This window comes from Neofelis nebulosa, chromosome 2 (assembly GCF_028018385.1).
Source record: "Neofelis nebulosa isolate mNeoNeb1 chromosome 2, mNeoNeb1.pri, whole genome shotgun sequence".
Taxonomy (NCBI): domain Eukaryota; kingdom Metazoa; phylum Chordata; class Mammalia; order Carnivora; family Felidae; genus Neofelis; species Neofelis nebulosa.
In genome coordinates this window covers 83636525-83660153 of record NC_080783.1, presented here as the reverse complement: position 1 = coordinate 83660153, position 23629 = coordinate 83636525, and positions in this window count along the sequence as shown.

Below are 23629 nucleotides of genomic sequence, written 5' to 3'. Positions count from 1 at the left end.
GTACCCAAATAATTCCAAAACCTCCACTGCAATTCTTTTAGGGTTTTATACAGAAAAGGAATTTGAAAGCATTTGTCGTCTATCTCCTACTGTGCTAGTTAGGGGATAATGGCAACAGGTGGGCCTAAGTCCTAGGATATGAGACAGTGGGGTGTATGGCCTGCCAAATTTAGATAACTCAATTAAAGCAGCCCCATTCACCCACTCCAAGGAAAAAGCTGGGAGCTGGGGGAGGGTGTCATGGTGAGCTTGGGTGACAACTGCAGATTTTCTTCTCCTGGGTCATTAGCTATGTTTGTATTTCTATAGCATAACTGTGTTGTAAGCTAGCATGGTTATTTTTGCCTTTGCCTCATCACTCAGTGCAAAAGGGCAGAGGTGATTGCTTATAAATTCACACAGCTGCTGGCTGGGAGAAGGCATTTGCAAAATAATTCAGTAACATGGACCTTTATTTCACTGAAAGAATTGTTTCTTGAACATTCTCCCTCCTAAACCAGGAGAGCACCAAGCTCCTGCAAAAACCTTCTCAGGTTAAAGCAAAGCACAATTTCCAGTTCTTGTGCCAGCAGAGGTATGCAAAGATTTTCTCAGCAGGAAGTCACTCATAGACATCACATGAATATTTAAACAATGGGAAGCCAGCAAAAGATTCTTTCACGCTGCAGGATGATAGTGACTTCTGAAATTATCACAATTATCATTCCATTATTGCAAAACAAATGACCTGATTTATTATGCTCTGCCTCTGCTCATCTCTGGATCTCTTCCTGATATATTACACAACCGGTTACTTAGGCATTCTACACAAACAGCATTTGTATCGACTACTTCATTAATATTTTGATTATTATAAATCTCAGGAACTCAATCCACATCTTAGACTAGAGTCAGCTCTCTCCCAGCCTTTCTCCCTGAAGATGATTTGAAAATTTTAGAGTGGGATATGATGATCAAGCCTATGGAATTCTGCAGAACGAGATAGCTGACCACATAACTCTCCCTTCATTGCAGAAATGTTCCTCATGTATATCCCACAGCAGAAAAGGTTAACAGTTCTTGAATCAGCAGGAAAAGAAGCTTACATTCAGGAAATCTAGGCAAAAATGCTATTTCTTAGCACGTTTCCACTGCATGTGTCACAGATCGTCTTAAAAAAAAAAATCCTGGTTGTTTTTCCCTTTAAGAAGTAAAGATAAGAAAAAAATCATGGAGGAATTACAACAGTTAAGTCATCAATAAAGTAGCAGAGACAATACTAAAACCCAGGTCTTCCAATCTTGTTCTCTTTTAAATCCTTGAGCTACATTAGGCAGCTTCATGTGCCCTATTTACCCACGCAGAACAAGTTTGTTTACCCTCTTAGCAAAACTCAGCAAAGAGTAGTTACATCCCACCGGTGACACAGCAGGGCAAGACAGGAATTCGGGGACAAAAAAAAAAATCAAACAACACACTTGCCAAAAGCAGATCATGGCAACATGCATGTTGTAATGAGATAACTGATGAGCCGTGAGTCAAATTCCTACTTCTTCCACTGGAACATTATCATAGTTTAAAGTGCTTGAAAAAGAGCATGTCTGCAATACACTAATGACTTTAAATGGGCTCATGTGTCAGCCTGTAGCTTGAAAAGAAAACTGAAACATTTTTCATGTGCTGTGAAATGACTGCAAATGATTTTAAGCTTTACCTGTCCAGCAACAATCAGCCCTGTCCTCATCTGGGCCTAATATTTACTCAGGAGGCACATATTACCATCTGCTTTCAAGGTGAATCTAAGATAGGTAGTCCCAGGCAAACTACCAATGAAACCTTTGGATTAATTCTCCTGGCAACACCCCTCCCACTTCTTTCATTATACTCCCCAGCCCCCACTGTACCCCCCTAAAAAAAATCAAGAAGCAAGTGTAGAATTGTCAGGACCCCAAAAGCAACTGACCTTGCGGAAACTTGTGAAGTTTCTATTGCAATAAAAATATCTTGAACGTTATATAAGATATTACACAAATATGAATAAGACACAGTCCCAATCATCAGGGAAATGAGAATTTAGAGAAACATAGGAATCAAAAACAATCAAGATAATTCATTTGAAAGAGATCACTACAGTCTATTTAATATAAATTTGTAGATTTTTTAAATAGAGAACGTCAGTAGAACTATATCCAGCATACAAGAAGAAAGGAGCTAAGAGGTAATCTCTTTTGTGGTTTGGGGAGAAAATCAGACCACCACTCAAGAGCCATTTAAATAAAGATTAGGAAGATAATAATAACTCCTAGCCCTCTTCCAGCTTCAATCCCAGAAATGAACATTGAAGAAGTAGCCAGAAAATGGGGGAAATTTGACAAGTTGGTGTGTTCTCATCTCAGTAGACCATAACAATTAGGGTAGGATGCTAAGGGAGTAATTGTTCCCAAACAGAGGCATGAAACAAGACTATGCCTTGGATATAACTAGCTTTTCCTGGAACCAAGAGGTTCACTGGTCTGATCTGGAGAGAAGCATGGCCTGCTGTTTTATTTCCATCCTCTGCATGGGAGGGATCAGCCTCATCTCACATCAACGATGCTGAGAAATATCATAAATTATCCATAATCCCCTCCTTTATTCAAATAGACATACTCTCCCTGAAAGGAATAATACCTAAGAGAAGTGTGTTTATTTCCCTTTGCATTGGGAAGGGCACCCAAATACAATCATGAATCAACAAAAGACAAAACTGAACCTTTTGCAGTACAGCAAAATTATTTGGTAAAACATTTAGACTGGGCCCATTTTTCTAACTAGCACCAAAACCTTTCTTTATGTTCTACTTCCTTATCTGTCATCAATGATAAAGCCTTGAACTTTTAAGTCATTTAATAACCAAGCAAGAGAATGAGAGAGAGAGAGAGAGAGAGAGAAATAGAAGAAGAAACAATGGCAGCACTGTATAAGCGTGCAAGTTTAAACCTTGGAGGAAAGCATTCTGTTGCATTACAAATACCTTGAAAGATTGGTCTTTTTTCTACTATGAAAATTCTCAGTATTCTATTATAATCTTCTATTGTCTAAATCAGACACATCTCTTACCACAAAACAAGTTGTAATTGGCCTTTGGCACCACAATTGGAATAATGCAGGAGAGGTTTTGGCAGACATCATTTAATGTTCTTCCATTATATTTTCCAGGATGCAGTTTTATTTATTTATTTCAATCTAAAAGAATTTTTTTAAATAAGGGATAAATATGTTTTCTTGTGTATCTTGAATTTCTTTGGTCCACTTGCAATTCATAATGATGCTAAAGGAGTATTTCTACCATTTTGAATCTTAAGTCATAACTTAGAGACAAAAGAGATAACCTTTCATCGCTGGGGATTAAGGTCTCCAGCTATATAAACCCTAGTCTTAAAATGGCAGTAAATCCAAATTAATAGACCTCTTTTCAAAGAGATTGCAAAATCTAACGTATGATAATCATGTAACAAAATATGTGAGAAATGTCAGTGTTTGTATTGATATTAAATTGATATCACATAGATTAATTGCTCTTTACTTTATGTGTCTGTTCCATTTATTTTGAATATCCCAGGAGGTATTTTTAAAAAGGGTGGTAGGGAGAGAGCCCTGGCCTCACTCCAGATCTCCAGAACCAGAATTTCAGAGAGTTGTGAGTGCTTGGGAATTTTTTTTAAGGGCCATGAGTGATTCTGATGCTTAGACAAGGCTGAGAACCACAGGTCTATTCTAGCCTTCAGGACGTGGGTGTTCTACAACAAGAGAAGCAAATGGGTTTTCCATCTTTCCAAGGCTCCAAGCAGAAGGATGGTGACAGGATTAAGCTCTCATGGAAGAATGTTATCTACACCTTCAAGAGAAGGCACAATACAAGTGATCTAAACAATTTTGCCATATATCCACAAAGGTCACCCAAATATTTTCCCCAGTTTCCTCTCTTCTATTATCCTTTTAAATAGGAACTCCCAATGTCCTCTCCAACCTTGGCCATTCATATGACTTAACAGAGTATGTCCACTCAAGGCACATCATCTATTTTACAGAGCAGTGCTTTGGGTAGACAATTTGTTCAAGAATTTCACCTTGCAGATAGGTTAACTGGCAGAGAATAGAAGAACAGATGAATATAAAACTGTCAAATGGAATCACATTAAATTGATGAGTTCCCAGAACAGAAAAGCCTACTGCACCCCTCACAATTTCCCAATCATATTAAAGAAAGTTTGAAGAAGAAAAATCTAGAAATAAAGGAATGAAATTGCCCAAATATATGACCATAGGGTGATACCAAGTTATGCTGCAAATAGACAAGAATAGGGTAACAATTCTATAATAACATATATAATATATACATACATATATAGAGAGAGAGGGGAAGAGAGGAAGAGTACTATTAGTACTCTGACATCACTGATGTAGGAATATGTAAATTCTCTAGTTAATTTCACAGCAGACTACAAAATACATAGGACAAAGTAATCTCCTTGCTTATTTAACAATGCAAGGAAAGTATCTTCTATGTGCCAAGCACTGGGCAAAGAATTTAGTCAGTATGATTAGTTCATTTGATTAATGCTCACGGCAACTCTATATTTACTATTAGTATCCCTACTTTACAAATTATAAAAATGAGTCATTGAAAAAGTTAAGTAATTTACCAAAGACCACGTAATTCATAACTCATAAGCAGCAGAGAAAGGATACAAAATAAGGCAGTCAGTCTGCCCCAGGGTCATGAAATTAACCTCAATGGTCTACAGTCTCTCATCTGTTACCAACAAAGTGTACTGCAGAGAGTGTTTATCTATGGACTCTCCCAACAGCTCATTTCATTCCTTACTTCTACCAAGTTAGGACATTTTCTTACTTCTCCTTTCTCCTGCAGAAGCGTATGCATCTGATATTTAATTTCCTCAGGGTTTTGATATCTGCTGGCTCATAGAATCCACATCAAGGATCAACACATAAAAATGGCTTAACATGTTATCTCTTAAAGATAATAGGTTTCCACTTAATCACAGGCTGTTAATGCTTAACTCAAAGCTCTAGTTACTATGGGATTCTGGCCACTGATGCCTATAGCTGGCATCTTTGGGGTAGAATCTGTATCTCATTAATATGTGTACTGTCAGTACCCAGCACAGTACCTGAGCAGAACTCAATCCTAATGCAATGTAAATTTATTGGATTGTAAAAGCAGGCCAGGATGCTCCTACAACCATCCCACATAGGCCAACTTCTTCCACAAAAGGCTAACTGGCCTACCTAATGTGAGCTTTCATAGCTCCTTTGGGCTCAAACTACCAAAATACCTCTAAAATGGGACATGTTGGTTAAGAATCTCCTTTTGCTTCTCATAAAAAGTAGGCCACATATGTTGTACAGGAGGATTGCTATAGGCAGCCACATTCCAGCCATTCATAAAGAAGAGAGAATGGATGGGGGGCCCTCAGTGCCACAAAAAGGCAAATTTTGATAAGAGGATACCTAGAAAAAAGGTCCTGATCATGGGCCAGTGTTTAGGTGAACCAAGTCGTAGGCCAATGGAAACATGGAATCCTGGCTTCCCAAGGGGACCTACAAGTTAAGAAAGGCTTGCTGAAAGCAAACAGAGATCTAAAATGGGAAATTGGAAAATTACTTTGGAGCTTCACAGATTTGCCCAGGGATATGTCTGAAGAAAAGTCCCCAAGGGTGCCTGGGTGGCTCATTTTGTTAAGGGACCAACTCTTCATCTCAGCTGAAATCTTGATCTCAGGGTTATGAGTTCAAGCCCTACATTGGACTTTGTGCTGGGAGTAAAGCCTACTAAATAATAAATAAATAAATAAATAAATAAATATCCCCGGTGAGGCAGATTACGTTACACTTCCCAAGATAGCCAAACACGATCTTTCATTCCACATGTTCTTTTGTACACAGGTATGTCATTGACACTCCTCCCATCAAAAGATGAGTCTGTGTCCCTTCTCCCCCACTTAAATATGGGCAGGTCTGAGATGACAATGGAAGTGATACTATGTGACTTCCAAGGAAAGGTCATAAAGGGCATTACAACTGCCTGGTTTTCCTGGGACACTTACCATTGGAACTAGGCTATTAAGAAGCCAAGGAGCCACATAGAAATGGCAGACAGGGATTCCAGCCAACAGCACAGCTGAGGTCTCAGGTGACAGCTAGTATCAAGCACCAGACATATGAATAAGGAAATCTTCAAGGTGGCTCCAGCTCCAGCCACCATCTGACTACAGTCACATGAGACACCCCAAGAGAGAACCATTTAAATGAGTCCCATCAACCTTCAGAGCCATGATGGATAATAATAAAATGATTGCTATTCTTAGGTCATTAAGTTTTGAGGTGATTTGTTATGCAGCACTAGTAACTGAAACACTCAGCATGGAAACAGTCTCAGGATCCACTTTCTGCAAAAGTAAGGATTAAAGCCCAAAGAAGAGTTGAGTTTTCCTAATAGCACACAAGGGAGCTAACTGCAGTTCAGACACTGGATGGGACTGGTTGAGTCACAGCAGCCAGAACATCTCCTTTTCCCTTTTTATAAGTTCAGAAGCTATAAAACCTCCCCTGAGAGCATGCTGAGTCTGCCCAGAGAGAAGCCACCTCACAGATGATTAGAATGTAAGTGGATAACGAGCCATTTGAATTATCTGCTCTAGTTCAAACACATGCTGTTGCCAATATGCTGTGGCAGCCAGCTAACATCTGAGCATCTTTAATTTAAATTGCATATACTTAACTTGAAATGGCATCTATACTCTCAAACTAAGAATTTACTGTACCATCATCAGATCATAGGAGAAATCATCTTTTCAGGAATTTCCTAAATTTGCCTTTTTACTGCGCTCTAATGTGGTAACAGCTTAATGCCTGATGGCACCCAAGTCAAATGTTTCAGAGTATGAGATATAACTCCTATTCCAATCAGTTTGTTAATACACATGCTGTTTCCTGTCTACATATGTGAATGGAATAATTCTCAGCAGCTTGGGTCTCATTCCCTCATAAACACAAAATTGTATCTGTAACCTTAAACAATAGACACATTCATAAAGCCAACGTTTAATATATCAAGCTTTATCAGAAACAAACCTTTCAAGGCAAAAACTCCAAAGGAAGCTAAAAAAAAAAAAAAACTTATGATAGAAATTTGAGATTGTACTCAAAATAAAAATAATAAAATTTTAATATAGCATTTGTAGAGCTCAAATTTTAGGCTCAGGATAATGACAAACAAAAAAGCAAATATACCAAAACCATGTTAGACTTAGTCATACTACGTTAACTGTTTACAGATTGGGAGATTATTTTATTAAAATGACCTCTTTTCAGCTATTATCCTACTTAACTGACTGCTGTCATATTTAACATTGCTGACCACCTAACATTCTCCTCCTCCTGTCCCAAAGTTTTCTTTTCCCTTGGATTTTACAATATGCCATTCCTCCTTCTTTTCTTGCTTCCTGGGAGGCAGTTTCTAGAATAGAGATGAACCTGACTCATATCCTCTGTCAGCCCCTCACTAGGTGGTATGACTTTTCATAAGCTAAATTATCTAGCCTCCATTTCTGTACCTGTAAAGTAAAGATAATAATGATATATTTCACACAAAACTACAGTGATGGTTTGATGAAATAATGCATAAGTACAGAATAAGTATTTAGTAAATGTTAACTATTATTTCAATATGTCTTAGCGGTTTTCAGTGTATTTTGTTGCCTTCTTTCTCCTCTCCTGGACCCTGAAAAGCTGGGATTCCACAGGAATCTATTCTCAGCTCCTTTTCACTTCCTTCTAACCATCTTATCCCCTTTTATAGCATCAATCACCTTCAACATGTCAATGATTCTCCAATCCTGACCTTTCTCCAGATCTTTATTTCTCTCTATTGTCCTGTTCTTCTAAAGCAATCAAGCCATTACTACTTTATGTGTTCAGTTCTTGAGGGCACTTCATATATATCAGAGGTCCTAGAAATAGTCTACTAATAGATCTATCTATGGGCTATCATTCCAGAGAATCCGAGTCTGAAGGCCCTTAAGGTCAATCTGTTTTAGAAGAAATACAGTTAAGATCTGAACATTGAGGCCAATCCTGTGACAATCTAACAAGCTAGACAAGTTCTATTCCTGTGTGTCCTGCTGTGCTGGGTTTACCTGTCCTAGTACAGTCTCCACCCAGATCTCTGCCCTGAGCCTGCATGGACTATATCAAGAGGCTCCCATACCCTCTAGCTTCTAACTGGGCTTGGTTAATGGGGACCCCTGGAAGGCTTTTGGAGAGATGCAAGAGAGAGAGAAGTTGGCATACTTATTCCCTTGGTTCCTCCCTGTCATCTCTCTCTGCTGATTTCATCCCTCAACTAATCACAGCTTTTTTTGTGGCAGAACTCTCCAGAAGACTCTGTCCTGTGGTGTTCTAGGCCCCCATGTTACCAGCCCCAGGGCATATCACTAACTTGCATCTAACTTTGAACACAGTTTCTCCATTAAACCCTCCTCAAATGATTCCAAAGTCAGGATGCCATTAGTCTTCTGCTGGAACCCTGACTTAAAAGCTTGCCTGTTTAGTAGCATCGTTTTTCCTTGGGAAACAAAAACAAAACAAAAGAAAACAAAACAAAACAAAACAAAACAAATATATATATATATGTGTGTGTGTATATATATATGTATATATATATATATATTAGAATGTTGATATATTGCTTTGCAATAATTTTGAAATATATTTAACATAACTATAATTAAAGTATTTATAAAATTTCATGCCTTTTTCCATTTAATATTATAAAATAAGCATTTTCCATTTTGCTAAATAATCTTTACAAACATCATCTTTAAATCTGCATAATATAAGTGAAATAAGCCATACAGAGAAAGACAGATACCATATGGTTTCACTCTTATGTGGATCCTGAGAAACGTAACAGAAACCCATGGGGGAGGGGAAGGGAAAAAAAAAAAAAAAGAGGTTAGAGTGGGAGAGAGCCAAAGCATAAGAGACTGTTAAAAACTGAGAACAAACTGAGGGTTGATGGGGGGTGGGAGGGAGGGCAGGGTGGGTGATGGGTATTGAGGAGGGCACCTTTTGGGATGAGCACTGGGTGTTGTATGGAAACCAATTTGACAGTAAATTTCATATATTAAAAAATAAATAAATAAATAAATAAATAAATTAAAAAAAAAATCTGCATAATATTCTATTAAAGGGATGTGCTATAATTTGCTGGGTTTTTCTCATATTAGTGAACATTTGGTATTCCCTTTCAAATGACCTTTTTAATGCATACATTCACACATACCATTACACATATGGTAATTTCCTTTCCATTTCTCTACAAGTTTTGCCAGAAGGCAATTTTTAAAATTTACATATGTTCTATAAAACAAAAGCATTCATGTTCCCAGAGACCTCTCCTTTAAAAAGTTTACTTAATCTTCTCCAAATGGAAAGCACAATGGATTTGAAGTCAGAAGGCCTTGGTTCAAAGCCCAGACTTTTTGTTGCAGTCTCTATGACAATGAATACTTCCTAGAAGAGGCTAAACAGTTGATCTCTAAGGCCCCTTCAAGTCTGATATGCTCACAAATGATTCAGAGTAGGATCACAATCATAAAGATGAGGACGGACAGGGGAAGACCATGAGTCTTCAGTTTGGAAGGATGATGTCTTACGGATCATCTGGTTGATAATGCATTCTCTCCTTGTTCTTACTCAGCACTCTGAGAATTTTCCATCTTGTGTATGAGGAAGCTAAGGCTCATAGAGCACCTGTGACTTACTAAGACACAAATTGAACATTAGTATTGGAGCCAGCACTCTACCCACTCCTGGTGACTCCTGGTCCAGTGGTGTGTTCAGGGCTCCCAGTATATGTCTTGAGGGGATCATTTAAACATCTGCCAACTCGCTTTGCTCATTCCTGAGATATAACTCTTTCACCTGTAAGATTTTTTTTTTCATCTTGCAATTCCTTAACCTTCCTCACTATACTTTCCCATCAGATGATATCACTGATTGTCTCCAATACTACATATGAAATTGTTAACAAAAACAAATAAAAAGTCCTTACATGAACAGAAATTAGTGAAGATTGTCTATATAGCTTTTTCTAGTGCCCAAAGAACCTGGAGACAGAAGTTAAGCATTTGAGGCCAAAATGGAAAAAGGGAGGGGGGGTGGAAAGAAAGCTAAGAAAACAAAATAAAATTGAACATTGAGATTACACTAATCAACAGTAGTACCTCAAACCTGACTGTCCAGCTCTGCAAATACTCTGAATCAGCAGCAGCGATTTGAACATTCTACATGCCACTCGCAAACCTTTTCAAAGGAACTGTCTTATACATTATCTCATTTTCTTCTCACAACAACCCCTTGAGGTAACTATAGCAAGATTTCCCACTGAATAGAGAAATGGAGAAGAGGACTTTTGTGTAGGATTTGGTTGCCCTAAACAGAAATTAGGCAAAGTGGATGAGCATCTTAAAGTCAGACCACTTCCCTAGCGGGAGGGAGGGTCTTCAGAGCACAGCCAGTTGCTGGAATCTGGAGACCCTGGCCAAATGAAACTTGAAGCCCTACAGGTTTACATAGAGACACCCTGCAGTATACTTTCTGGCTTTCTTGGCGGCCAAGATATCAATGAAATACAAAGTGTATTTTCTTCCAAAAATATGCCCTCTCAGCTTCTGAAAACAGGGGCCCAAAATAAACTATGAAGCAGACCCCTCTATGAATTACTCCTAAATAACTATATAGACCGCAAATTCAACATCTGCAACAAGGCACTGACAAAATGAGAAAGTAGAAAAAGAATAATTAGTGCCTCCCCACTTTGTTGAACTGCAATGTTAGAACTAGAAGGAACCCAAGAGCACTGAATTCAATCTTTCGGTCTCAGTTTCTGCATTCTCTTTCTTGTCTGGACATTCCTCATTGGCAGCATGCTATCATTTCTACCTATCTTCTGTCCATTTCCTAAGAATAATGCTGTCAAAAAAAAAAAAGTACTTCCAGTGAATTAAGAAGATAACAAATTATCCCTCTGTTAGAGATTTACCCAAGAGCCATTCTCCCTCCTTCCTGATAACAGCATCCTGGTTTGTTGCATAAATCATGACTGTACTTGATCATTTCCTTCTTTTCATATCCGCAACTTCCCAGACCTCCCTGCATGTGACTGATTCTACACCCATGAGAGATGGGACCAGCTGTTAAGACGAAATCCCTCTGGCTCTCACCACTTGGTTTCTGGGCCTTGACATGGTGTGAGAACTAAGTGCTTGAAGCCATGGCCACTATTTTGCAATCATGAATGATTGTTAGCAAGATAAAAAGCCAACAGTATAAGAATGGTAATCCAGAAAGGTGGAAAAGCCTTATAGTATCTCTAAGTAGATGAACCAAGTTCCAGGTGACCTAAATTCCAAATGCTTGTATGTAATTAATATTCTTTGGTTGAAACCATGGTTAGATTGCTTTTCGTTTCTCATAACTGAATGCATCCTAACTGATATACCCTTTCAGGTTACGCGTGTAATTTGACATAGGTTTCAATGCCTCAACCCATAAGATCAACTAATATATTCATTATGGGTTCCTGCAGCAATGTGGCAGAAGACATTTTATTTTAATTGATGCACAGAGAGGTTAACTGTCAAAGCCAGGGAGTTTGTTCTTTTTTTTTTTTTTTAGTGTTTATTTATTTATTTGGAGAGAGAGAGAACAAGCAGAGGAGAGGCAGAGAGAGAGAGAGAGAGAGAGAGAGAGAGAGACTCCTAAGCAGGCTCCATACTGCCAGCACAGAGCCCAATGCAGGGCTTGAACCCACAAACTGTGAGATTGTGACCTGAGCTGAAACCAAGAGTTGGACACTTAAACAACTGAGCTACCCTAGTGCCCCAGAAGAGGTATTTTTTGAGTAAATTGCCACTACAAACGGCCCTGCATTCCTTTTCTCATCATTGTCAATGGTTTTTTGAAAAGATAGATGAGGTCGGTGGGCGGGGGGGGGGGGGGGGGGGTGATGCTTGGGTGGCTCAGTTGGTTAAGCATCCGACTTTGGCTCAGGTGATGATCTCACAGCTTGCAAGTTCAAGCCCCACATGGGGCTCTGTGCTGACAGCTCGGAGCCTGGAGCCTGCTTCAGATTCTGTGTCTCCCTCTCTCTGCCCCCAACCCACTTGCATTCTGACAGAATACATCCCCATTGGAGAAAGTCATCATAGAAATAATACCACAGCAGCAAAAAAGCAGGGTTCTCTTCCTTATATTGACCTTTAAGTGACATATATGCCATGTCCCCACAATAAAGATCTGACTATTCCCCAAAGAAGTCCTATGTAAAAGTCGAATGGAACACATCCCACTGCCAACACTAACACCACCATCAAAAGGCAAGTACTTTATTTATCAAAAGTCAACCGTTCCAGAAAGGCCAAAATGCCTCATTATCTTTTGCAAATTTACCTCAGTATTTTTAACATCTACACTGTTCACCCCTTGTTGAGTTTTTAGTCGTATAATATGGAAATCTTCCTTTTCACTAATGGATACCTCGTTTTGTGAGCGGGTCATGTAAAAACCATGGTCTTACCAGGAGGTGAGCCTTGTGAGAATAGAGAGTTCTGGGATGTTTACAAAATTCAAAATTACTTTGAGTGGTCACCCAGAACAGTGTTTTATAACTATGTGATTCAGGATTTGAACCCTGGTTTTCAGATTGTGTACTCTGTGTTCAGTATCTTAAATCCATTTGCCCTCCTTTGGTGTTTCCTTAACACTTTTCATGGAATATGGATCTCTTTCTATCTTTAATTATAGATATGTGCATTTCTCACATCACCCTGTAGAGGACAAGATTTTTAGGAGTAAAAACTTTTTTAAAATCTACTCAGACCCATCAATACTCAGACAAAAGACTTTTACTTTTTATTTAAACTGATACATCATAAGTCTATAGCTACCATAGAGGAGAACATGGCAAAATATCCCTGTGCAGCCCACACAGCAGCAAATGGAGAGAAAATGTTTTAAATAAATTTCCACCATTCCTAAGTCTGATGTTGAGGTCAAATTTCTCTCTCATTTAAAAAATTTAAAACACAGATACAACTGTTCAAGGGCTCAAGTTTTACAATCCCATTCCAAAAACAAAGTAGTCACGAGTTGGTTTCAGATTTAGATTCCTTTGCTAATCTGCAGTTTTGGAGTTATAATAGAGCCTTGTGACCTTTGTACATTAAACCAGTTGTTTCTTTGCCCCATCTTCTCATTAAACTCACCCCCCAACTCCATCACTTCCCCTTCTTTGGGGTTTTCTGCTCCTGCAGACTCAAACTTCTTATCCTCTGCTACATATCCTCCTGACTTTCTTGACATGCATCATTTGCCTTTCATCCCTCCTGGAATACTATGAAGTCAGGTCTCTACCTCTTGACAGAGAGACTGAGGTAATTCTCCAACCAGTCTAGTACTCAACCCACTGTGGTGTGGTCATTTCTTTTGAAGTCCCTGGTTTGAGCTTTTATCATTCCCCAAATTCCTCAGGACATATGCCTACTTCTCAGTTGCTTAAGGATAACCTACATATGCCTCTCTCTCTCTCTCTCTCTCTCTCTCTCTCTCTCTCTCTCTCTCTTTTTTAAGTTTGTTTGTTTGATTATTTAGAGACCACAAGCAGAGGAGGGGAAGAGAGAGAGGGAGAGAGAGAATCCCAAGCAGGCTCTGCATGGTCAGCACAGAGTCCAACTCAGGGGTCAGTCCCATGATCTGTGAGATCATGGCCTGAGCCGAGATCAAAAGTCACACGCTTAAGCAACTGAGCAACCCAGGCGCCCCCATATGCCACGTTCTTAATCTCAAATGTACAGCTGTCTGTTGTGCTTTCCTTTGAAAAAGTGGCATCCCTATTTTCTTTGTCCCTCCCTATAGCTGTCCACCTAGCAGGTACCAACTGTTTAATGTAAATGCAAAGAAGAACCAGCTCAACATTCACTGAGGCTATTTTCCAGTTGTGGGATACACTTGCTGCCACTTAGGCCTTCTCCTTCCATCACATCCATGTAGTGAAATGATGACTTAGACAGATGGAAAGATGTAAAGAGAAGCCTAGAAATGGTTGGACCCCACTGAGTGCTAGTCAGTGGCACAAATGTCAAAAAGTAGTCAATAAAAACTTCTTCCCGATATTCCACAATTAAATTAAGGAAATAAGTCATCTAAATTGCCACTTTTAAAAACCAGAACTAGCTAATACTGAGAATTTATTATATGTCCAACGAACCCTCCCACAGAGAAAAACAGAAGAAGGCCTCTGACCTGCAGTAGTTACAAAATATTTGAAGAGATGCTAAATGTTTAAGGAGAATTCAAATGAGGACACACATATTCTGCTTCAACCTGTTGCACCTTCTACCTTTGGTACCAGCCTGTACCCAGTCTATGTGTGCCAGCAGGCTTCATTCTCTTAGGCATCTCCCCTCCTCCCTGAATATTGGGGGAAATCCAACAGTAGGCAGCTGGTTGTCTTAGCAGACATTTTGAACTTCAATCAGAAAGTCAGTGCAAACCTGATGTGGGCGGCCCTAGTCTCTCATTTAGTGGATTTAGTGTTGGACACAGAGATGTTTTTTACCTGTGTGATTTTCAGACTTCCCAGTGCCCACAATGTATCTCATACAACAGGCCTCCATCCCATCAGAGGGTGGAAAAAAACTCCCAGATGGGCTCAAAGGAAAACCAAAAGCAGATAGACTTTCCATCAGAAGAATAGCAGAGGAAAATTTATGCTCTGTGCTCTTGCTCTCTGGGGCGTTATCATTTTGTGGTGTCTCCATGGCACATGGACAGCACTTGACTTTTATATAGAACACTGCTAACTCTGATTACCTGTGAGTTGAAAAATCTCTTGTTTATTCTGCCCTAATCCTTCTTTCACTTTGAATACTATAAACAAAATTAAACGAAGTTATATAAACAACAAAAACTCTCCAGCTATAACAATCCATCTCAGTAGATAGTATCTCATAAATGATTCACCTCCATTGCTTTAACCTAGAGCCTTTTGTATTTTGCACATCCAAGTGAATAACCATTAGTAAGCTTTATGTGTTGCACTGTGTAAATTACCTCAGGTCTGTCATAATCTAGGGAGTAGCACTGATATTTGTGGGGTGGGGGTGGGTGGAAGGTCTGTTCTAATAATTTCTATGTTGAATCTCTTATCCCAACAGGAGCTGCAGGTTATCAAACAGAACCAGATTCACCTCCATACCTGATCTGGACTTTTTCTTTAATGTTTACAAATAGCATATATGTTCTATTTAACACCTTAACAAATAAAAAGAATTTTTATTCCAAAGGTCTTATAAATATTTTATATGCTTGACAGGAGAGTTAATTGTAATAAATGCTTAAAATACAGCCTCAAGGAGACACCTGAGTTTTTAAATGCTGCCCTCCATTACCTTAAAAATATATCTAAAACTAACAATCCTATTTACCTGGTGCAGGTACTAAACAGAAAACAAGACTTCTAATGCAGTCTTGCCTTTACTCAGCTGCTGAATAAGAAAGAAATTGCCTCCAAATAATTCCAGGCCTTACTTCAGCTATCCAAGGCAGTAGATAAGCCTTTGTTAAGGCAGATTTTTTTCCCCTCACAGCTGCATTGGAAAGGAAGGTGTCAAATTCCAAGGATACTATAGTAATGGAGTCACATAGGATGAAGGTAATAAGACATAGCTGAAAAGAAGTACATGTGGGGCTGTTGGGGCTAGCACCCACTTTTGGCAGAAGGGGAGGTCAAGTGGGAGGCCTTTGGATCCTCTCTTCTATGTTTCTCCAGTCCCCCCCCCTCACCCTGTGCCTACTTTATCAGCTATTCCCACATTCTGCCAACTATGACGCCTCAGGTTTCCCTGCTTCCATCCAAACAGACCTCTTCCTCATCCCATTTCCTCCAACACAGTTAGGCCAGCACTAGCTATTTATTAACCAATTCATAAGGCAGTTAGTGGCAGCTGACTCTCCATGTATTAGACCTTAGAGATCAACTTCTTGCTTCTTGGAGTTCTAATTCACCCTTGGAAGTGAGGAATGCAGAGGAAGATCTTTCAGATCTTCCTGAAGATTCTAAGTGGGGGATTGCTAACGCCACATCATAGGGGACTAAGCTTTCTGTTATCACATTATTTGTGTTTTAAATTAAGGCCAGGTTGGACATGGACTGTGGAACAGAATGTAACCTGGTCATTATAGTTTCTTCTTAGACTTATGAGGATAATATATACAGAAATGTTATGTACAAAATGTACAAAAATATGTCCAGGCCAAATGACAAATTATCAAGAAAGACCAAAGAAAAGTTATCAAGAAAATGAAAGAAGGGAGGTGAGGGTCTATGAATTACCCTGGAGCAGATGAATAAAGTTTTTAAAATGCAAACACCTGAGAGGAAAACTACACACATTTTAAAGTGCGTTGACTTTTGCTCCAGTTCTGAACCATGTTGATAAATAAAACAAAAGTGGATAGTTCGCATGAGTCGATCCTTAACAGCACACCACCCTATGAGTCATTTTATGGTGTTTTTAACAAGCAAGGTCATTAATACAATACAATACAAACCAAATAAATAATTTAGACATGAGCCCTACTGCACACAGATTTGGGGTTCCTTTGTATGACCTTTGAAAGAAATGGTTCCTTGGCATAATTGATTACTAGTGAGAGTGAGGTCAGGTGGATTCTCTCCTCCCATTCTGAAAAGGAAAGTAACACTGTGGGTCAGAACAGAGTCCAAGGTGAAGAGAGGAAGGAGGTTGTTAGCAATGCACACTTCTCTCCTGCCCTCTTCCATTTTCTCAATCCCATGCTTGAATTCAGGGTCCTGAGCCCTGACCAGAAGAATGGGTTTTCTTCTGCTCCACATCTGGGGCATTGGCAGGAAAGATGTACCACCGTGCCTGTGCAATCACACCCCCAAATTTTGTCTGCAATGGGAAGACCCCATGAGAAGTCTTAGGCTCAGTCTGCAAGCTTAACTAAAGAATAACAACTGTGAATGGGATCACCTTTACTCACTGACACTGTGGCACAGTGGTTAAGTCACACTCTGGAGTGGGATCTATGTTCAAATCCAACTGACAGCTTGCTATTCATTAGAAACCTCGGGCCTCAGATTCCACATCTGTAAAATGGATGTAATAATAGTATCTACCTCATGGGATTGGGACTTAACTAAGCTAATGATTGTCAAGCACTTAGTCTGAGTGTTGCTGACATACACTAAGTGTTCAATAAGTCCTGATTATTACAATTGATATTCTCCTTATTACTACAAAAGGAGCAGACTATGACAAGAATACAGACCATGCTGCCAGACTCATTTTTCTAGAAAGTGGTGAAAAAGTAACTAATATCTCCATTCCTAGAGTCACCTTGATCAAAGCTAAATTCAGTAGGACAAAAACCAATGGGTGAAATGGTCACTAAAGGAAAGAGATTAGGATTTTATTGTAGAAATGATAAGAGACCAGGTTTCCATATTTTGTTAAGCCAGGGAGGTAAACAGAGCTGCCTATGAAAAATGTGTTGAACATTTCATTCCAATAAGTATAGCTTGTATTGAAACTGCTTTGAAAAATGTGATTATTAGGAGAAACAGAAAAAGAGTTCACAGGATCTCTCTGTATCTTTTCCAATAACTTCATGTTAATATATAATTGTTTGAAAATAAGCTTCACAATTTCAAAATGTTTGACCCAAAACATGGCATCATAGAGTGTTTGTGGCAAAAAAATAAATAAGTAAATCTGGGAGATTGACACAACCCTTGCTTTGACACACTAAAACACTTGGAACTAAAGAGACTCACTCAGCTTTTTAGCTGGTTAGGAGCTTCTCATCAGAGCTTGTTGTACAGCCCAATGTTGCTTTGACTCCATCCATCAGTACCTAGGTATTGTGGGACCTGCTATTTGCTCAGCCCCTTGACAGAAACCGAGAATCATGTGTGTGCCCTCATCCTTAATCCATACCGACGAGAAGGAAGGTACAGAAGTGCATTATTATTATTAAAAAGTTTATGATTCTGTCTTTCTACCTGGTTCTGGAATACAGTATATAATCGTTTCCCAGGGCTGCCATAAAAAAAGTATCACAGACTACCTAAAACAATGGAAATTTATTGTCTCACAGTTCTGGAAGCTAGAAGTTTGAGATCAAGATATCAGCAGAGCCATGCTGACTCTGAAACCTATAGGGAAATCTTTCCTTGACTCTTCCTAGCTCTGATAGGCCCAGGTATCCTTTGACTTAGAGACACATTACTTCCATTCTCTGTTTTCACATGACATTCTTCCTGTGTATCTTCATACTGTCTTCCCTCTGTGAGTGCCTATGTCTGTGTCCAAATTTCCCATTTTTAGAAGGATACCAGTCAAATTGGAAGAAGGCTCACTCTAAAGGCTTCATTTTGGCTGACTACCTCTGTAAAGATGCTATTGCTAAATGAGGTCACAATCTGAGGTACTGGGAGTTAGAACTTCAATGTATCTTTTGGGGGACAGAATTCATTCTGTACATAGTACATGGTAGGTGTCCAATGGATATCTGATCACTAACTAATAAAAGAAGGAAACAAACCAAGAAACCACAGGTACAAGTCATGAAGACGGGGAAAAGATTATTGGATTTATTAGATATAAGTGAGTAATTTGGGAGGAGCTTAATATATGAAAAGAGGAGAGGGAGAGATGACTGAGAGATAGGCAGGGACCTGTTCAAGAAGTGCTGGGATGGAAGCTTGGACATTACCCTACAGGCAGCTCACAATTACTGGCCAGAGGTTGTTCCAGAGTTGTTTACTGAAGTAAGGATGAAAGCCAAATAAGATACAGTGCCCATCCTCAAGGGCCTCATTGACATGTAGAGGAAATCACGGTCCAAGCAAATCATTTCAGTTCATTGTGTGTTCTTGGGAGCAGCAATGGTGCTATATGCTCAATGTCTTATGAGTATAGCCTACTGCAGATAGTGAACAATTGTTTGCTGAATGATTCTAATATGTAAACGTAGTTTTTTTTTCTCATTTTTGTAGATATAGTAACAAAAATAATAGAGGTATTAGTAACTACATTGTATAGCAAGCACTGTGAGAAGCACTTTGATGTATTATCTCAGTTAGCCCCCATCACAATGCTGAGTTGTATATTGCTATTATCTCATTCTGCAGATGAGGAAAGAGAGGCTTAGAGAATTGCCCAAATTTATAGGCCTAGGAAGAGCTGTAACTGGGATTTGAACCCAGCTCTATAAGACTTCCAAGCCTGGATCTTATCCATTATACTGTGATGTTAATTGATGAGCTTTCCAACTCTCTTTACTTGTGCTCTAATTCTAGAAGTTAATGGTTATTCTTTTAAGTAAATCATTATCCTTTCATCACCAGGGGTAAACCTTATAAAAATGCTGATTGAGTGAAATTCAAGGGCAGTGTGTTTGTCAGTGGCCATTAATCAATCAATAGTCAATGTGTAAATTCTGTGCTCAACAATTAACTTATTGGAAAGTGTGTAAACAAGACAATTCTGATTATGACAGATATTAGACGATAGCTAAGTATGGAGACACAACATTAGGGACAAGCACACACCCTCCATTTAATTATATTTGTAAAATACCTACTGCACATGTAATAAACTTCCTGAGAAATCAGTCCCCTGGGACCTTTAGGTAATTGGGAATCATTCCTGTCGGCCTAATTCATGAAACAATCAGTCTCACTAATAATAAATGGAAAATCTTGTTGGAAGTGCAATTGTAAGACAGCGGGTTACAAATAAACAATTAATACAATTGTTTTGAGTTCAAATATGTGATTTGTATTTGATGTCACAGTAGTTTTGGAAGGAAGCATAATGATCCAGTCCAGAGGCTCTTAACCTCAGAGTCCTATGGAACGTTAGGGACCTGTCAACCACTCCATGTCTATTTGCATGTGTGTGAGTAACATACTGAAGAGGAATAATACAGCTCTATCAAAATCTTTTTTGGGTTTACCTGGCAACAAGGTTGAAAAGCAAACCATTAATGCAAACGAGTAAATCAAGACTCAGAGATGTTAAGACAACTATACAGGATCAGAGTAGTCATTCACTAGAGGAAGAGCCAGGACAAGAACCCTACTGCCCCCACAGCCTGGAGCTCCATGTCCTATGCCAATCCTTTATTAAATTATAGACCTGAAAATGTGAATATGGTCCCTAAACTGCTGCAATGTCTAGAGAAAGTAAACATCACCCTATCATTCCTGATACCTGCAAGTAGTTCACAAGATGCAAAAGTTCCACATTAGGCCATGTATTTTAAGGTACGTTTACAGTCCAACAAACATTTATTTATTTATACTTTAAAAATCCATCTTTCAAATACTCTGATGGTATTATATTTCAATGGAATGTAAAAGCAACTTCCCTTTCCTCCCTTCCTCTATCCCAACAGTATAATACCTTCCCTACTAAGAACCCTGCTGTTATTGGGAATGTAATTGCCTAGCACCCCACAGAGAATGCATTCTCTGAAGTGCCTGCAAAGTTTTTCCTTCGAGACAGGGCAGAGTACTCTGAAGGCTGGAGGATGTTCAGGATCTGTTAAAACAATGAACTTTATTTCTGCCCCCCCACCCCACCCCCAATGAAAATAGAAACCTCCCAAATTAAGGACCTGACTCTAAGCTCCATTTTCATATTATCCTTGGGCTAGATCTACATTATTCAGTTTATGCAACTATAGGATTCTGAGCAGGACCCGAACGTATGATCATTGAGAATCTTACTGACGCATGACTGCAGTTTCTAATTCCCACTGAACACTAGACATGCAACTCTTACATGCAGCCCATACCACTACTTCTGGTTTTCCTAAAGCCTGTGTTTGGTGACCTTGAGTTAGTGAAGGAAACAGAGAGGCCATGTCTCCCCTTCACTGCCACCATTCCATCGTTCCATCACAGCCACCATTACGACCTTGTGTTGGCCCAGGGGATGAAAACAACTCAGGATCAGGCAATAACACTGACCAGAGACCAACAATCTCATTCATCTTGAGAGGCTTTTCCCCCATCGATCCTTTCCAATACGACTTCATGTATCACGTATCTACAGTGTGGCTTTCTCTTGATTATATTGGACTAGAATAGAGTGACATCCATGCTGGCTTTCAGGGTTGCCAAATACCTATGCTTGTAGCTTAGATGCTGCAAATTGACAAGAGGTTGCTCTGTATGTTTATATTTTAAGTGATAAGGAAATATATGTGCTGTTTGCTGCCATGACAGTGAGAGAGCTCTGATGACATAAATGTCTCCAGAAAGATGAGTGAATTGGCCCTTTCAGAGAGCAGGGCTGCCAAGAAACCGAGGGAGTGGAGGTGGTGTCAGCTTCAGGGAAACACAGTCTGGCCTATAAATTAGGCAAATCACTTTCCCTTATAACTGTACTTTAGAAATTGATTTTTATATTAAAATGGACAGATAGATAGAACATTCAATTAACATGCCTCACTTTTATCTCTTTTGGTTCAAATTAACCCCCTTTTAAAAGCTCTGGGCACCACTGAAAATAAATTTAACAAATCATTTGAAAGTTCCTAATCCCTGATTAGAATCAAATCATTCTGCTTTTTCTACTGCAAGCATCAAAATACTTTTTAAGAGGTTTTTGGGGAGAGGTGGAAGGGGAGAGGAGTTAATTTGTTGGAGAAAAAAGTAAGACATTTTCAAATGACAGAAAAATCTTTACACGTTGGGGACCAAAACCACATTTTGCATTCACAAAATCAAACTCAGGATCTCCCATCCTCGGATCAGTTCTCTTGTTTTCTTGGATGACTTAATTGGCACCCACCAATTAAGAAACCAGTAATTCATCCACAAATATTTACTGAGCACCTACAAAGTGACACACAGAGGTAGAAAATAAGCAGACAAAATCTTTCTCATTGAGTTGACGCAAGAGATAGACAATACACAAATTAATGGGGCTGTGTTGTCATATACATGGCTGTGAAGATATATAAATCAGGGTAAGGGGATAGGCAGCATGAGATTATATCAGTTAACACAGGATGATGACAGAAATCCTCTCCGAAGAAGTAACTTTTGAGTAGAGACCTATATAGCTAAAATAACAATGCCGTGCAAACATCTGGGGAAGAACATTCCAGATGAAGGAAACAAACAGCAGGGACAAAGACCCTTAGATAAGAAAGGTGCTTACAGAAAACTGGTGTAGCTGAACCACAAGAGATTGGGTGGTAGGAATGAAGTCAAAGAGGCATCCAGGGGCCCAGACACATAGCTTCTCACAGGCCACGGTAAAGATGGATTTAATTCTAAGTATCATTGGAAGCATTTGAGAAGAGGAATAGAATAATCTGCTTTATATTTTTAAAGAATCTTCCAACCAATAGGAATTAAAATCACTTTTTAAAAAATATTTATTTCTTTGTGAGAGAGACAGAGCATGTGTGCACGCATGCAAGCAGGGTAAGGGACAGAGAGAGGAGAGAGAGAGAATCCCAAGCAGACTCTGCACTGACAGCACAGAGCCTGATGCAGGGTTCAACTTCATGAACTGTGAGATCATGACCTAAGCCAAAATCAAGAGTCATTGCTTAACCCACTGAGCCACCCAGGCACCTCTAAAGTCACTTTTAATTCTCTGATATTTGTATCCTTCATCTTTGGTTCACAAATTCAGTTGATTCTTCTCCACATATCCATTCTTTTGTTTCCAGCCACATTCTAGATCTAAACTACATCTCCTTATATGTGGACCATCATACCGACTTCTAGCTCTCATGCCTGCCCCCAGTTTCTCCAAGATCTAATCCAACTAGCAGAAGTGTCAAATTGCTCTTCCCCAAATACTCACCTATCCATGCTATTGTCCTGCTTTGGAAGAAGCAATTTACTCTCTGCTGGCCTTAGGATAACACTTACATTTCTGACTCTATAGTGAAAAATTTCACAATAAGACCCAAATATCAACCCCTAAAGACTCCCTTACCCCTCACCCCCCAAAAATTTATCAGCCAACCTCCTCATCTGTCCTTAAACATGCCTGGCTAACTCTTGATTCTAAGCCACACTTTTCCTAGAATGAGACTCTTTTTCCCTTTATATCAGCCATTTACATGATTTGTCCTTGGGGACTTAATTCAAAGAGGACCCTCTTCTCTGATGTCCTTCAAAATGCCTCCAACTCAGAGTGTGTGAAGTGCACATGTCCAGCAATGCCCATTTTGGTATATATTTCATAGTCTACCTTGAGATACTATGTACTTGGCTTCACATAATTATATGCTGTCCTCACAATAAAACTGTAAGCTCCCAGGGCCCTTACTACTTCTAAACCAATTCAATGGCTTACACACATTTGGCACAGAGTCAATCTTCAAGCACTTCTTAGAATCATAGACCTTTTAACTAAAAGAAACGTTAGAGCTTTTCTGTTTCTGGTCCCTCATTTTATGGGCACGAAAATCAACACCCAGGGATGTGATGAGCTTTGCCCAGACTCACATAACTACTCAG